The sequence below is a fragment of the Bombus flavifrons genome, chromosome 4, assembly GCF_040668555.2.
Source record: "Bombus flavifrons isolate JBK064 chromosome 4, iyBomFlav1_principal, whole genome shotgun sequence".
NCBI lineage: Eukaryota > Metazoa > Arthropoda > Insecta > Hymenoptera > Apidae > Bombus > Bombus flavifrons.
In genome coordinates, this window is record NC_138445.1 from 2,429,073 (window position 1) to 2,451,237 (window position 22,165).

Sequence of the window (22,165 nt, forward strand, 5' to 3'; positions counted from 1 at the left end):
TAACGTATAACGTTATATAGTATTACGTTATAACGTATAACGTTATATAGTATTACGTTAGAAAGTATAACGTTATATAGTATTACCATATAACGTATAGCGTTATATAGTATTACGTTATAACGTATAACGTTATATAGTATTACGTTATAACGTATAACGTTATATAGTATTACCATATAACGTATAACGTTATATAGTATTCCCATATAACGTATAACGTTATATAGTATTACGTTATGACGTATAACGTTATATAGTATTACCATATAACGTATAACGTTATATAGTATTACCATATAACGTATAACGTTATACAGTATTGCGTTATGACGTATAACGTTATATAGTATTACCATATAACGTATAACGTTATATAGTATTACCATATAACGTATAACGTTATACAGTATTGCGTTATAACGTATAACGTTATATAGTAATACGTTATAACGTATAACGTTATATAGTAATACGTTATAACGTATAACGTTATATAGTATTACCATATAACGTATAACGTTTTATAGTATTACGTTATAACGTATAACGTTATGTAGTATTACCATATAACGTATAACGTTATATAGTATTACGTTATAACGTATAACGTTATATAGTATTACCATATAACGTGTAACGTTATATAATATTTCGTTATAACGTATAACGTTATATAGTGTTACGTTATAACGTATAACGTTATATAGTATTACGTTATAACGTATAACGTTATATAGCATTACCATATAACGTATAACGTTATATAGTATTACGTTATAACGTATAACGTTATATAGTATTATCAAATAACGTATAACGTTATATAGTATTACGTTATAACGTATAACGTTATATAGCATTACCATATAACGTATAACGTTATATAGTATTACGTTATGACGTATAACGTTATATAGTATTACGTTATAACGTATAACGTTATATAGTATTACGTTATAACGTATAACATTATATAGTATTACCATATAACGTATAACGTTATATAGTATTACCATATAACGTATAACGTTATACAGTATTGCGTTATAACGTATAACGTTATATAGTATTACGTTATAACGTATAACGATGTATAGTATTACGTTATAACGTATAACGTTATATAGTATTACCATATAACGTATAACGTTATATAGTATTACGTTATGACGTATAACGTTATATAGTATTACCATATAACGTATAACGTTTTATAGTATTACGTTATAACGTATAACGTTATGTAGTATTACCATATAACGTATAACGTTATATAGTATTACGTTATAACGTATAACGTTATATAGTATTACCATATAACGTGTAACGTTATATAATATTTCGTTATAACGTATAACGCTATATAGTGTTACGTTATAACGTATAACGTTATATAGTATTACGTTATAACGTATAACGTTATATAGCATTACCATATAACGTATAACGTTATATAGTATTACGTTATAACGTATAACGTTATATAGTATTATCAAATAACGTATAACGTTATATAGTATTACGTTATAACGTATAACGTTATATAGCATTACCATATAACGTATAACGTTATATAGTATTACGTTATGACGTATAACGTTATATAGTATTACGTTATAACGTATAACGTTATATAGTATTACGTTATAACGTATAACATTATATAGTATTACCATATAACGTATAACGTTATATAGTATTACCATATAACGTATAACGTTATACAGTATTGCGTTATAACGTATAACGTTATATAGTATTACGTTATAACGTATAACGATATATAGTATTACGTTATAACGTATAACGTTATATAGTATTACGTTATGACGTATAACGTTATACAGTATTACGTTATAACGTATAACGTTATATAGTATTACGTTATAACGTATAACATTATATAGTATTACCATATAACGTATAACGTTATATAGTATTACCATATAACGTATAACGTTATATAGTATTGCGATATAACGTATTACGTTATATAGCATTACCATATAATGTATAACGTTATATAGTATTACCATATAACGTATAACGTTATATAGTATTACGTTATAACGTATAACGTTATATAGTATTACCATATAACGTATAACGTTATATAGTATTACCATATAACGTATAACGTTATATAGTATTACGTTATAACGTATAACGATATATAGTATTACGTTATAACGTATAACGTTATATACTATTACCACATAACGTATAACGTTATATAGTATTACGTTATAACGTATAACGTTATATAGTATTACCATATAACGTATAACGTTATATAATATTACGTTATAACGTATAACGATATATAGTATTACGTTATAACGTATAACGTTATATACTATTACCATATAACGTATAACGTTATATAGTATTACCATATAACGTATAACGTTATATAGTATTACGTTATAACGTATAACGATATATAGTATTACGTTATAACGTATAACGTTATATAGTATTACGTTATAACGTATAACGTTATATAGAATTACCATATAACGTATAACGTTATATAGTATTACGTTATAACGTATAACGTTATATAGTATTACTATATAACGTATAACGTTATACAGTATTACGTTATAACGTATAACGACATATAGTATTACGTTATAACGTATAACGTTATATAGTATTACCATATAACGTATAACGTTATATAGTATTGCGTTATAACGTATAACGTTATATAGTAATACGTTATAACGTATAACGTTATATAGTATTACCATATAACGTAGAACGTTATATAGTATTACGTTATAACGTATAACGATATATAGTATTACGTTATAACGTATAACGTTATATAGTATTACCATATAACGTATAACGTTATATAATATTACGTTATAACGTATAACGATATATAGTATTACGTTATAACGTATAACGTTATATACTATTACCATATAACGTATAACGTTATATAGTATTACCATATAACGTATAACGTTATATAGTATTACGTTATAACGTATAACGTTATATAGTATTACCATATAACGTATAACGTTATATAGTATTACCATATAACGTATAACGTTATATAGTATTACCATGTAACGTATAACGTTATATAGTGTTACGTTATAACGTATAACGTTATATAGTATTACCATATAACGTATAACGTTATATAGTATTACCATATAACGTATAACGTTTTATAGTATTACGTTATAACGTATAACGTTATACAGTATTGCGTTATAACGTATAACGTTATATAGTATTACGTTAGAAAGTATAACGTTATATAGTATTACCATATAACGTATAGCGTTATATAGTATTACGTTATAACGTATAGCGTTATATAGTATTACCATATAACGAATAACGTTATATAGTATTACGTTATAACGTATAACGATATATAGTATTACGTTATAACGTATAACGTTATATAGTATTACGTTATAACGTATAACGTTATATAGTATTACCATATAACGTATAACGTTATATAGTATTCCCATATAACGTATAACGTTATATAGTATTACGTTATGACGTATAACGTTATATAGTATTACCATATAACGTATAACGTTATATAGTATTACCATATAACGTATAACGTTATACAGTATTGCGTTATAACGTATAACGTTACATAGTATTACGTTGTAACGTATAACGTTATATAGTATTACCATATAACGTATAACGTTATATAGTATTAAGTTATAACGTATAACGATATATAGTATTACGTTATAACGTATAACGTTATATAGTATTACGTTATAACGTATAACGTTATATAGTATTACCATATAACGTATAACGTTATATAGTATTCCCATATAACGTATAACGTTATATAGTATTACGTTATGACGTATAACGTTATATAGTATTACCATATAACGTATAACGTTATATAGTATTACCATATAACGTATAACGTTATATAGTATTAAGTTATAACGTATAACGATATATAGTATTACGTTATAACGTATAACGTTATATAGTATTACGTTATAACGTATAACGTTATATAGTATTACCATATAACGTATAACGTTATATAGAATTACCATATAACGTATAACGTTATATAGTATTACGTTATAACGTATAACGTTATATAGTATTACTATATAACGTATAACGTTATACAGTATTACGTTATAACGTATAACGACATATAGTATTACGTTATAACGTATAACGTTATATAGTATTACCATATAACGTATAACGTTATATAGTAGTGCGTTATAACGTATAACGTTATATAGTAATACGTTATAACGTATAACGTTATATAGTATTACCATATAACGTAGAACGTTATATAGTATTACGTTATAACGTATAACGATATATAGTATTACGTTATAACGTATAACGTTATATACTATTACCATATAACGTATAACGTTATATAGTATTACCATGTAACGTATAACGTTATATAGTGTTACGTTATAACGTATAACGTTATATAGTATTACCATATAACGTATAACGTTATATAGTATTACCATATAACGTATAACGTTATATAGTATTACGTTATAACGTATAACGTTATATAGTATTACGTTATATCGTATAACGTTATATAGTATTACCATATAACGTATAACGTTATATAGTATTACGTTATGACGTATAACGTTATATAGTATTACCATATAACGTATAACGTTATACAGTATTGCGTTATAACGTATAACGTTATATAGTATTACGTTATAACGTATAACGTTATATAGTATTACCATATAACGTATAACGTTATATAGTATTACGTTATAACGTATAACGTTATATAGTATTACCATATAACGTATAACGTTATATAGTATTACGTTATAACGTATAACGTTATATAGTATTACGTTATAACGTATAACGTTATATAGTATTACCATATAACGTATAACGTTATATAGTATTACGTTATAACGTATAACGTTATATAGTATTACGTTATAACGTATAACGTTATATAGTATTACGTTATAACGTATAACGTTATATAGTATTACCATATAACGTATAACGTCATATAGTATTACGTTATAACGTATAACGTTATATAGCATTACCATATAACGTATAACGTTATATAGTATTACCATATAACGTATAACGTTATACAGTATTGCGTTATAACGTATAACGTTACATAGTATTACGTTGTAACGTATAACGTTATATAGTATTACCATATAACGTATAACGTTATATAGTATTACGTAACAACGTATAACGATATATAGTATTACGTTATAACGTATAACGTTATATAGTATTACCATATAACCTATAACGTTATATAGTATTACGTTATGACGTATAACGTTATATAGTATTACCATATAACGCATAACGTTATACAGTATTGCGTTATAACGTATAACGTTATATAGTATTACGTTATAACGTATAACGTTATATAGTATTACGTTGTAACGTATAACGTTATATAGTATTACGTTGTAACGTATAACGTTATATAGTATTACCATATAACGTATAACGTTATATAGTATTACGTAATAACGTATAACGATATATAGTATTACGTTATAACGTATAACGTTATATAGTATTACCATACAACGTATAACGTTATATAGTATTACGTTATGACGTATAACGTTATATAGTATTACCATATAACGTATAACGTTATACAGTATTGCGTTATAACGTATAACGTTATATAGTATTACGTTATAACGTATAACGTTATATAGTATTACCATATAACGTATAACGTTATACAGTATTGCGTTATAACGTATAACGTTACATAGTATTACGTTGTAACGTATAACGTTATATAGTATTACCATATAACGTATAACGTTATATAGTATTACGTTATAACGTATAACGTTATATAGTATTACCATATAACGTATAACGTTATATAGTATTACCATATAACGTATAACGTTATATAGTATTACCATATAACGTATAACGTTATATAGTATTACGTTATGACGTATAACGTTATATAGTATTCCCATATAACGTATAACGTTATATAGTATTACGTTATGACGTATAACGTTATATAGTATTACCATATAACGTATAACGTTATATAGTATTACCATATAACGTATAACGTTATACAGTATAGCGTTATAACGTATAACGTTACATAGTATTACGTTGTAACGTATAACGTTATATAGTATTACCATATAACGTATAACGTTATATAGTATTACGTTATAACGTATAACGATATATAGTATTACGTTATAACGTATAACGTTATATAGTATTCCCATATAACGTATAACGTTATATAGTATTACGTTATGACGTATAACGTTATATAGTATTACCATATAACGTATAACGTTATACAGTATTGCGTTATAACGTATAACGTTATATAGTATTACGTTATAACGTATAACGTTATATAGTATTACCATATAACGTATAACGTTATACAGTATTGCGTTATAACGTATAACGTTACATAGTATTACGTTGTAACGTATAACGTTATATAGTATTACCATATAACGTATAACGTTATATAGTATTACGTTATAACGTATAACGTTATATAGTATTACCATATAACGTATAACGTTATATAGTATTACGTTATAACGTATAACGTTATATAGTATTACGTTATAACGTATAACGTTATATAGTATTACCATATAACGTATAACGTTATATAGTATTACGTTATAACGTATAACGTTATATAGTATTACCATATAACGTATAACGTTATATAGTATTACGTTATGACGTATAACGTTATATAGTATTACCATATAACGTATAACGTTATACAGTATTGCGTTATAACGTATAACGTTATATAGTATTACGTTATAACGTATAACGTTACATAGTATTACGTTGTAGCGTATAACGTTATATAGTATTACCATATAACGTATAACGTTATATAGTATTACGTTATAACGTATAACGATATATAGTATTACGTTATAACGTATAACGTTATATAGTATTACCATATAACGTATAACGTTATATAGTATTACCATATAACGTATAACGTTATATAGTATTACCATATAACGTATAACGTTATATAGTATTACCATATAACGTATAACGTTATATAGTATTACGTTATGACGTATAACGTTATATAGTATTCCCATATAACGTATAACGTTATATAGTATTACGTTATGACGTATAACGTTATATAGTATTACCATATAACGTATAACGTTATATAGTATTACCATATAACGTATAACGTTATACAGTATAGCGTTATAACGTATAACGTTACATAGTATTACGTTGTAACGTATAACGTTATATAGTATTACCATATAACGTATAACGTTATATAGTATTACGTTATAACGTATAACGATATATAGTATTACGTTATAACGTATAACGTTATATAGTATTCCCATATAACGTATAACGTTATATAGTATTACGTTATGACGTATAACGTTATATAGTATTACCATATAACGTATAACGTTATATAGTATTACCATATAACGTATAACGTTATACAGTATTGCGTTATAACGTATAACGTTACATAGTATTACGTTGTAGCGTATAACGTTATATAGTATTACCATATAACGTATAACGTTATATAGTATTACGTTATAACGTATAACGATATATAGTATTACGTTATAACGTATAACGTTATATAGTATTACCATATAACGTATAACGTTATATAGTATTACGTTATAACGTATAACGTTATATAGTATTACGTTATAACGTATAACGTTATATAGTATTACCATATAACGTATAACGTTATATAGTATTACGTTATGACGTATAACGTTATATAGTATTACCATATAACGTATAACGTTATACAGTATTGCGTTATAACGTATAACGTTACATAGTATTACGCTGTAACGTATAACGTTATATAGTATTACCATATAACGTATAACGTCATATAGTATTACGTTATAACGTATAACGTTATATAGTATTACCATATAACGTATAACGTTATATAGTATTACCATATAACGTATAACGTTATATAGTATTACCATGTAACGTATAACGTTATATAGTGTTACGTTATAACGTATAACGTTATATAGTATTACCATATAACGTATAACGTTATATAGTATTACCATATAACGTATAACGTTTTATAGTATTACGTTATAACGTATAACGTTATACAGTATTGCGTTATAACGTATAACGTTATATAGTATTACGTTAGAAAGTATAACGTTATATAGTATTACCATATAACGTATAGCGTTATATAGTATTACGTTATAACGTATAGCGTTATATAGTATTACCATATAACGTATAACGTTATATAGTATTACGTTATAACGTATAACGATATATAGTATTACGTTATAACGTATAACGTTATATAGTATTACGTTATAACGTATAACGTTATATAGTATTACCATATAACGTATAACGTTATATAGTATTCCCATATAACGTATAACGTTATATAGTATTACGTTATGACGTATAACGTTATATAGTATTACCATATAACGTATAACGTTATATAGTATTACCATATAACGTATAACGTTATACAGTATTGCGTTATAACGTATAACGTTACATAGTATTACGTTGTAACGTATAACGTTATATAGTATTACCATATAACGTATAACGTTATATAGTATTAAGTTATAACGTATAACGATATATAGTATTACGTTATAACGTATAACGTTATATAGTATTACGTTATAACGTATAACGTTATATAGTATTACCATATAACGTATAACGTTATATAGTATTCCCATATAACGTATAACGTTATATAGTATTACGTTATGACGTATAACGTTATATAGTATTACCATATAACGTATAACGTTATATAGTATTACCATATAACGTATAACGTTATACAGTATTACCATATAACGTATAACGTTATATAGTATTACGTTATAACGTATAACGTTATATAGTATTACGTTATGACGTATAACGTTATATAGTATTACCATATAACGTATAACGTTATATAGTATTACCATATAACGTATAACGTTATACAGTATTACCATATAACGTATAACGTTATATAGTATTACCATATAACGTATAACGTTATATAGTATTACCATGTAACGTATAACGTTATATAGTGTTACGTTATAACGTATAACGTTATATAGTATTACCATATAACGTATAACGTTATATAGTATTACCATATAACGTATAACGTTTTATAGTATTACGTTATAACGTATAACGTTATACAGTATTGCGTTATAACGTATAACGTTATATAGTATTACGTTAGAAAGTATAACGTTATATAGTATTACCATATAACGTATAGCGTTATATAGTATTACGTTATAACGTATAGCGTTATATAGTATTACCATATAACGTATAACGTTATATAGTATTACGTTATAACGTATAACGATATATAGTATTACGTTATAACGTATAACGTTATATAGTATTACGTTATAACGTATAACGTTATATAGTATTACCATATAACGTATAACGTTATATAGTATTCCCATATAACGTATAACGTTATATAGTATTACGTTATGACGTATAACGTTATATAGTATTACCATATAACGTATAACGTTATATAGTATTACCATATAACGTATAACGTTATACAGTATTGCGTTATAACGTATAACGTTACATAGTATTACGTTGTAACGTATAACGTTATATAGTATTACCATATAACGTATAACGTTATATAGTATTAAGTTATAACGTATAACGATATATAGTATTACGTTATAACGTATAACGTTATATAGTATTACGTTATAACGTATAACGTTATATAGTATTACCATATAACGTATAACGTTATATAGTATTCCCATATAACGTATAACGTTATATAGTATTACGTTATGACGTATAACGTTATATAGTATTACCTTATAACGTATAACGTTATATAGTATTACCATATAACGTATAACGTTATACAGTATTACCATATAACGTATAACGTTATATAGTATTACGTTATAACGTATAACGTTATATAGTATTACGTTATAACGTATAACGTTATATAGTATTACCATATAACGTATAACGTTATATAGTATTACGTTATGACGTATAACGTTATATAGTATTACGTTATAACGTATAACGTTATATAGTATTACGTTATAACGTATAACGTTATATAGTATTACCATATAACGTATAACGTTATATAGTATTACGTTATGACGTATAACGTTATATAGTATTACCATATAACGTATAACGTTATACAGTATTGCGTTATAACGTATAACGTTATATAGTATTACGTTATGACGTATAACGTTATATAGTATTACCATATAACGTATAACGTTATACAGTATTGCGTTATAACGTATACCGTTATATAGTATTACGTTATAACGTATAACGTTATATAGTATTACCATATAACGTATAACGTTATATAGTATTACGTTATAACGTATAACGTTATATAGTATTACGTTATATCGTATAACGTTATATAGTATTACCATATAACGTATAACGTTATATAGTATTACGTTATGACGTATAACGTTATATAGTATTACCATATAACGTATAACGTTATACAGTATTGCGTTATAACGTATAACGTTATATAGTATTACGTTATAACGTATAACGTTATATAGTATTACCATATAACGTATAACGTTATATAGTATTACGTTATAACGTATAACGTTATATAGTATTACCATATAACGTATAACGTTATATAGTATTACGTTATAACGTATAACGTTATATAGTATTACGTTATAACGTATAACGTTATATAGTATTACCATATAACGTATAACGTTATATAGTATTACGTTATAACGTATAACGTTATATAGTATTACGTTATAACGTATAACGTTATATAGTATTACGTTATAACGTATAACGTTATATAGTATTACCATATAACGTATAACGTCATATAGTATTACGTTATAACGTATAACGTTATATAGCATTACCTTATAACGTATAACGTTATATAGTATTACCATATAACGTATAACGTTATACAGTATTGCGTTATAACGTATAACGTTACATAGTATTACGTTGTAACGTATAACGTTATATAGTATTACCATATAACGTATAACGTTATATAGTATTACGTAACAACGTATAACGATATATAGTATTACGTTATAACGTATAACGTTATATAGTATTACCATACAACGTATAACGTTATATAGTATTACGTTATGACGTATAACGTTATATAGTATTACCATATAACGTATAACGTTATACAGTATTGCGTTATAACGTATAACGTTATATAGTATTACGTTATAACGTATAACGTTATATAGTATTACCATATAACGTATAACGTTATACAGTATTGCGTTATAACGTATAACGTTACATAGTATTACGTTGTAACGTATAACGTTATATAGTATTACCATATAACGTATAACGTTATATAGTATTACGTTATAACGTATAACGTTATATAGTATTACCATATAACGTATAACGTTATATAGTATTACGTTATAACGTATAACGTTATATAGTATTACGTTATAACGTATAACGTTATATAGTATTACCATATAACGTATAACGTTATATAGTATTACGTTATAACGTATAACGTTATATAGTATTACCATATAACGTATAACGTTATATAGTATTACGTTATGACGTATAACGTTATATAGTATTACCATATAACGTATAACGTTATACAGTATTGCGTTATAACGTATAACGTTATATAGTATTACGTTATAACGTATAACGTTACATAGTATTACGTTGTAGCGTATAACGTTATATAGTATTACCATATAACGTATAACGTTATATAGTATTACGTTATAACGTATAACGATATATAGTATTACGTTATAACGTATAACGTTATATAGTATTACCATATAACGTATAACGTTATATAGTATTACCATATAACGTATAACGTTATATAGTATTACCATATAACGTATAACGTTATATAGTATTACGTTATGACGTATAACGTTATATAGTATTACGTTATAACGTATAACGATATATAGTATTACGTTATAACGTATAACGTTATATAGTATTCCCATATAACGTATAACGTTATATAGTATTACGTTATGACGTATAACGTTATATAGTATTACCATATAACGTATAACGTTATATAGTATTACCATATAACGTATAACGTTATACAGTATTGCGTTATAACGTATAACGTTACATAGTATTACGTTGTAGCGTATAACGTTATATAGTATTACCATATAACGTATAACGTTATATAGTATTACGTTATAACGTATAACGATATATAGTATTACGTTATAACGTATAACGTTATATAGTATTACCATATAACGTATAACGTTATATAGTATTACGTTATAACGTATAACGTTATATAGTATTACGTTATAACGTATAACGTTATATAGTATTACCATATAACGTATAACGTTATATAGTATTACGTTATAACGTATAACGTTATATAGTATTACCATATAACGTATAACGTTATATAGTATTACGTTATGACGTATAACGTTATATAGTATTACCATATAACGTATAACGTTATACAGTATTGCGTTATAACGTATAACGTTATATAGTATTACGTTATAACGTATAACGTTACATAGTATTACGTTGTAGCGTATAACGTTATATAGTATTACCATATAACGTATAACGTTATATAGTATTACGTTATAACGTATAACGATATATAGTATTACGTTATAACGTATAACGTTATATAGTATTACCATATAACGTATAACGTTATATAGTATTACCATATAACGTATAACGTTATATAGTATTACCATATAACGTATAACGTTATATAGTATTACCATATAACGTATAACGTTATATAGTATTACGTTATGACGTATAACGTTATATAGTATTCCCATATAACGTATAACGTTATATAGTATTACGTTATGACGTATAACGTTATATAGTATTACCATATAACGTATAACGTTATATAGTATTACCATATAACGTATAACGTTATACAGTATAGCGTTATAACGTATAACGTTACATAGTATTACGTTGTAACGTATAACGTTATATAGTATTACCATATAACGTATAACGTTATATAGTATTACGTTATAACGTATAACGATATATAGTATTACGTTATAACGTATAACGTTATATAGTATTCCCATATAACGTATAACGTTATATAGTATTACGTTATGACGTATAACGTTATATAGTATTACCATATAACGTATAACGTTATATAGTATTACCATATAACGTATAACGTTATACAGTATTGCGTTATAACGTATAACGTTACATAGTATTACGTTGTAGCGTATAACGTTATATAGTATTACCATATAACGTATAACGTTATATAGTATTACGTTATAACGTATAACGATATATAGTATTACGTTATAACGTATAACGTTATATAGTATTACCATATAACGTATAACGTTATATAGTATTACGTTATAACGTATAACGTTATATAGTATTACGTTATAACGTATAACGTTATATAGTATTACCATATAACGTATAACGTTATATAGTATTACGTTATGACGTATAACGTTATATAGTATTACCATATAACGTATAACGTTATACAGTATTGCGTTATAACGTATAACGTTACATAGTATTACGCTGTAACGTATAACGTTATATAGTATTACCATATAACGTATAACGTTATATAGTATTACGTTATGACGTATAACGTTATATAGTATTACCATATAACGTATAACGTTATACAGTATTGCGTTATAACGTATAACGTTATATAGTATTACGTTATAACGTATAACGTTATATAGTATTACCATATAACGTATAACGTTATATAGTATTACGTTATAACGTATAACGTTATATAGTATTACGTTATAACGTATAACGTTATATAGTATTACCATATAACGTATAACGTTATATAGTATTACGTTATAACGTATAACGTTATATAGTATTACGTTATAACGTATAACGTTATATAGTATTACGTTATAACGTATAACGTTATATAGTATTACCATATAACGTATAACGTCATATAGTATTACGTTATAACGTATAACGTTATATAGTATTACCATATAACGTATAACGTTATATAGTATTACCATATAACGTATAACGTTATACAGTATTGCGTTATAACGTATAACGTTATATAGTAATACGTTATAACGTATAACGTTATATAGTATTACGTTATAACGTATAACGTTATATAGTATTACCATATAACGTATAACATTATATAGCATTACGTTATAACGTATAACGTTATATAGTATTACCATATAACGTATAACGTTATACAGTATTGCGTTATAACGTATAACGTTATATAGTATTACGTTATAACGTATAACGTTATATAGTATTACCATATAACGTATAACGTTATACAATATTGCGTTATAACGTATAACGTTACATAGTATTACGTTGTAACGTATAACGTTATATAGTATTACCATATAACGTATAACGTTATATAGTATTACGTTATAACGTATAACGTTATATAGTATTACCATATAACGTATAACGTTACATAGTATTACGTTGTAGCGTATAACGTTATATAGTATTACCATATAACGTATAACGTTATATAGTATTACGTTATAACGTATAACGATATATAGTATTACGTTATAACGTATAACGTTATATAGTATTACCATATAACGTATAACGTTATACAGTATTGCGTTATAACGTATAACGTTACATAGTATTACGCTGTAACGTATAACGTTATATAGTATTACCATATAACGTATAACGTTATATAGTATTACGTTATAACGTATAACGTTACATAGTATTACGTTGTAACGTATAACGTTATATAGTATTACCATATAACGTATAACGTTATATAGTATTACGTTATAACGTATAACGTTATATAGTATTACCATATAACGTATAACGTTACATAGTATTACGTTATAACGTATAACGTTATATAGTATTACCATATAACGTATAACGTTATATAGTATTACCATATAACGTATAACGTTATATAGTATTACGTTATGACGTATAACGTTATATAGTATTACCATATAACGTATAACGTTATACAGTATTGCGTTATAACGTATAACGTTACATAGTATTACGCTGTAACGTATAACGTTATATAGTATTACCATATAACGTATAACGTTATATAGTATTACCATATAACGTATAACGTTATACAGTATTGCGTTATAACGTATAACGTTATATAGTAATACGTTATAACGTATAACGTTATATAGTATTACGTTATAACGTATAACGTTATATAGTATTACCATATAACGTATAACATTATATAGCATTACGTTATAACGTATAACGTTATATAGTATTACCATATAACGTATAACGTTATACAGTATTGCGTTATAACGTATAACGTTACATAGTATTACGCTGTAACGTATAACGTTATATAGTATTACCATATAACGTATAACGTTATATAGTATTACGTTATAACGTATAACGTTACATAGTATTACGTTGTAACGTATAACGTTATATAGTATTACCATATAACGTATAACGTTATATAGTATTACGTTATAACGTATAACGTTATATAGTATTACCATATAACGTATAACGTTACATAGTATTACGTTATAACGTATAACGTTATATAGTATTACCATATAACGTATAACGTTATATAGTATTACCATATAACGTATAACGTTATATAGTATTACGTTATGACGTATAACGTTATATAGTATTACCATATAACGTATAACGTTATACAGTATTGCGTTATAACGTATAACGTTACATAGTATTACGCTGTAACGTATAACGTTATATAGTATTACCATATAACGTATAACGTTATATAGTATTACCATATAACGTATAACGTTATACAGTATTGCGTTATAACGTATAACGTTATATAGTAATACGTTATAACGTATAACGTTATATAGTATTACGTTATAACGTATAACGTTATATAGTATTACCATATAACGTATAACATTATATAGCATTACGTTATAACGTATAACGTTATATAGTATTACGTTATAACGTATAACGTTATATAGTATTACCATATAACGTATAACGTTATACAGTATTGCGTTATAACGTATAACGTTACATAGTATTACGTTGTAACGTATAACGTTATATAGTATTACCATATAACGTATAACGTTATATAGTATTACGTTATAACGTATAACGTTATATAGTATTACCATATAACGTATAACGTTACATAGTATTACGTTGTAGCGTATAACGTTATATAGTATTACCATATAACGTATAACGTTATATAGTATTACGTTATAACGTATAACGATATATAGTATTACGTTATAACGTATAACGTTATATAGTATTACCATATAACGTATAACGTTATACAGTATTGCGTTATAACGTATAACGTTACATAGTATTACGCTGTAACGTATAACGTTATATAGTATTACCATATAACGTATAACGTTATATAGTATTACGTTATAACGTATAACGTTACATAGTATTACGTTGTAACGTATAAGGTTATATAGTATTACCATATAACGTATAACGTTATATAGTATTACGTTATAACGTATAACGTTATATAGTATTACCATATAACGTATAACGTTACATAGTATTACGTTATAACGTATAACGTTATATAGTATTACCATATAACGTATAACGTTATATAGTATTACCATATAACGTATAACGTTATATAGTATTACGTTATGACGTATAACGTTATATAGTATTACCATATAACGTATAACGTTATACAGTATTGCGTTATAACGTATAACGTTACATAGTATTACGCTGTAACGTATAACGTTATATAGTATTACCATATAACGTATAACGTTATATAGTATTACGTTATAACGTATAACGTTATATAGTATTACCATATAACGTATAACGTTATATAGTATTACGTTATAACGTATAACGTTATATAGTATTACGTTATAACGTATAACGTTATATAGTATTACGTTATGACGTATAACGTTATATAGTATTACCATATAACGTATAACGTTATACAGTATTGCGTTATAACGTATAACGTTACATAGTATTACGTTGTAGCGTATAACGTTATATAGTATTACCATATAACGTATAACGTTATATAGTATTACGTTATAACGTATAACGATATATAGTATTACGTTATGACGTATAACGTTATATAGTATTACCATATAACGTATAACGTTATATAGTATTACCATATAACGTATAACGTTATACAGTATAGCGTTATAACGTATAACGTTACATAGTATTACGTTGTAACGTATAACGTTATATAGTATTACCATATAACGTATAACGTTATATAGTATTACGTTATAACGTATAACGATATATAGTATTACGTTATAACGTATAACGTTATATAGTATTCCCATATAACGTATAACGTTATATAGTATTACGTTATGACGTATAACGTTATATAGTATTACCATATAACGTATAACGTTATATAGTATTACCATATAACGTATAACGTTATACAGTATTGCGTTATAACGTATAACGTTACATAGTATTACGTTGTAGCGTATAACGTTATATAGTATTACCATATAACGTATAACGTTATATAGTATTACGTTATAACGTATAACGATATATAGTATTACGTTATAACGTATAACGTTATATAGTATTACCATATAACGTATAACGTTATATAGTATTACGTTATAACGTATAACGTTATATAGTATTACGTTATAACGTATAACGTTATATAGTATTACCATATAACGTATAACGTTATATAGTATTACGTTATGACGTATAACGTTATATAGTATTACCATATAACGTATAACGTTATACAGTATTGCGTTATAACGTATAACGTTACATAGTATTACGCTGTAACGTATAACGTTATATAGTATTACCATATAACGTATAACGTTATATAGTATTACGTTATAACGTATAACGTTATATAGTATTACCATATAACGTATAACGTTATATAGTATTACGTTATAACGTATAACGTTATATAGTATTACGTTATAACGTATAACGTTATATAGTATTACGTTATAACGTATAACGTTATATAGTATTACCATATAACGTATAACGTCATATAGTATTACGTTATAACGTATAACGTTATATAGTATTACCATATAACGTATAACGTTATATAGTATTACCATATAACGTATAACGTTATACAGTATTGCGTTATAACGTATAACGTTATATAGTAATACATTATAACGTATAACGTTATATAGTATTACGTTATAACGTATAACGTTATATAGTATTACCATATAACGTATAACATTATATAGCATTACGTTATAACGTATAACGTTATATAGTATTACCATATAACGTATAACGTTGTACAGTATTGCGTTATAACGTATAACGTTATATAGTATTACGTTATAACGTATAACGTTATATAGTATTACCATATAACGTATAACGTTATACAGTATTGCGTTATAACGTATAACGTTACATAGTATTACGTTGTAACGTATAACGTTATATAGTATTACCATATAACGTATAACGTTATATAGTATTACGTTATAACGTATAACGTTATATAGTATTACCATATAACGTATAACGTTACATAGTATTACGTTGTAGCGTATAACGTTATATAGTATTACCATATAACGTATAACGTTATATAGTATTACGTTATAACGCATAACGATATATAGTATTACGTTATAACGTATAACGTTATATAGTATTACCATATAACGTATAACGTTATATAGTATTACGTTATAACGTATAACGTTATATAGTATTACGTTATAACGTATAACGTTATATAGTATTACCATATAACGTATAACGTTATATAGTATTACGTTATGACGTATAACGTTATATAGTATTACCATATAACGTATAACGTTATACAGTATTGCGTTATAACGTATAACGTTACATAGTATTACGCTGTAACGTATAACGTTATATAGTATTACCATATAACGTATAACGTTATATAGTATTACGTTATAACGTATAACGTTATATAGTATTACCATATAACGTATAACGTTATATAGTATTACGTTATAACGTATAACGTTATATAGTATTACGTTATAACGTATAACGTTATATAGTATTACGTTATAACGTATAACGTTATATAGTATTACGTTATAACGTATAACGTTATATAGTATTACGTTATGACGTATAACGTTATATAGTATTACCATATAACGTATAACGTTATACAGTATTGCGTTATAACGTATAACGTTATATAGTATTACGTTATAACGCATAACGTTATATAGTATTACCATATAACGTATAACGTTATATAGTATTACGTTATAACGTATAACGTTATATAGTATTACCATATAACGTATAACGTTATATAGTATTACGTTATAACGTATAACGTTATATAGTATTACGTTATGACGTATAACGTTATATAGTATTACCATATAACGTATAACGTTATATAGTATTACGTTATAACGTATAACGTTATATAGTATTACGTTATGACGTATAACGTTATATAGTATTACCATATAACGTATAACGTTATATAGTATTACGTTATAACGTATAACGATATATAGTATTACGTTATAACGTATAACGTTATATAGTATTACGTTATAACGTATAAGTTATATAGTATTACCATATAACGTATAACGTTACATGGTATTACGTTGTAACGTATAACGTTATATAGTATTACCATATAACGTATAACGTTATATAGTATTACGTTATAACGTATAACGTTATATAGTATTACCATATAACGTATAACGTTATATAGTATTACGTTATAACGTATAACGTTATATAGTATTACCATATAACGTATAACGTTATATAGTATTACGTTATGACGTATAACGTTATATAGTATTACCATATAACGTATAACGTTATACAGTATTGCGTTATAACGTATAACGTTATATAGTATTACGTTATAACGCATAACGTTATATAGTATTACCATATAACGTATAACGTTATATAGTATTACGTTATAACGTATAACGTTATATAGTATTACCATATAACGTATAACGTTATATAGTATTACGTTATAACGTATAACGTTATATAGTATTACGTTATGACGTATAACGTTATATAGTATTACCATATAACGTATAACGTTATATAGTATTACGTTATAACGTATAACGATATATAGTATTACGTTATAACGTATAACGTTATATAGTATTACGTTATAACGTATAAGTTATATAGTATTACCATATAACGTATAACGTTACATGGTATTACGTTGTAACGTATAACGTTATATAGTATTACCATATAACGTATAACGTTATATAGTATTACGTTATAACGTATAACGTTATATAGTATTACCATATAACGTATAACGTTATATAGTATTACGTTATAACGTATAACGTTATATAGTATTACCATATAACGTATAACGTTATATAGTATTACGTTATGACGTATAACGTTATATAGTATTACCATATAACGTATAACGTTATACAGTATTGCGTTATAACGTATAACGTTATATAGTATTACGTTATAACGCATAACGTTATATAGTATTACCATATAACGTATAACGTTATATAGTATTACGTTATAACGTATAACGTTATATAGTATTACCATATAACGTATAACGTTATATAGTATTACGTTATAACGTATAACGTTATATAGTATTACGTTATGACGTATAACGTTATATAGTATTACCATATAACGTATAACGTTATATAGTATTACGTTATAACGTATAACGATATATAGTATTACGTTATAACGTATAACGTTATATAGTATTACGTTATAACGTATAAGTTATATAGTATTACCATATAACGTATAACGTTATATAGCATTACGTTATAACGTATAACGTTATATAGTAATACCATATAACGTATAACGTTATATAGTATTACGTTATGACGTATAACGTTATATAGTATTACGTTATGACGTGTAACGTTATATAGTATTACCATATAACGTATAACGTTATACAGTATTACGTTATAACGTATAACGTTATATAGTATTACGTTATAACGTATAACGTTATATAGTATTACGTTATAACGTATAACGTTATATAGTATTACGTTATAACGTATAACGTTATATAGTATTACCATATAACGTATAACGTTACATAGTATTACGTTATAACGTATAACGATATATAGTATTACGTTATGACGTATAACGTTATATAGTATTACCATATAACGCATAACGTTATATAGTATTACGTTATAACGTATAACGATATATAGTATTACGTTATAACGTATAACGTTATATAGTATTACGTTATAACGTATAACGTTATATAGTATTACCATATAACGTATAACGTTATATAGTATTACGTTATAACGTATAACGTTATATAGTATTACGTTATAACGTATAACGTTATATAGTATTACCATATAACGTATAACGTTATACAGTATTGCGTTATAACGTATAACGTTATATAGTATTACGTTATAACGTATAACGTTATATAGTATAACCATATAACGTATAACGTTATATAGTATAACGTTATAGCGTATAACGATATATAGTATTACGTTATAACGTATAACGTTATATAGTATTACCATATAACGTATAACGTTATATAGTATTACGTTATAACGTATAACGTTATATAGTATTACCATATAACGTATAACGTTATATAGTATTACGTTATAACGTATAACGATATATAGTATTACGTTATAACGTATAACGTTATATAGTATTACGTTATAACGTATAACGTTATATAGTATTACCATATAACGTATAACGTTATACAGTATTGCGTTATAACGTATAACGTTACATAGTATTACGCTGTAACGTATAACGTTATATAGTATTACCATATAACGTATAACGTTATATAGTATTACGTTATAACGTATAACGTTATATAGTATTACCATATAACGTATAACGTTATATAGTATTACGT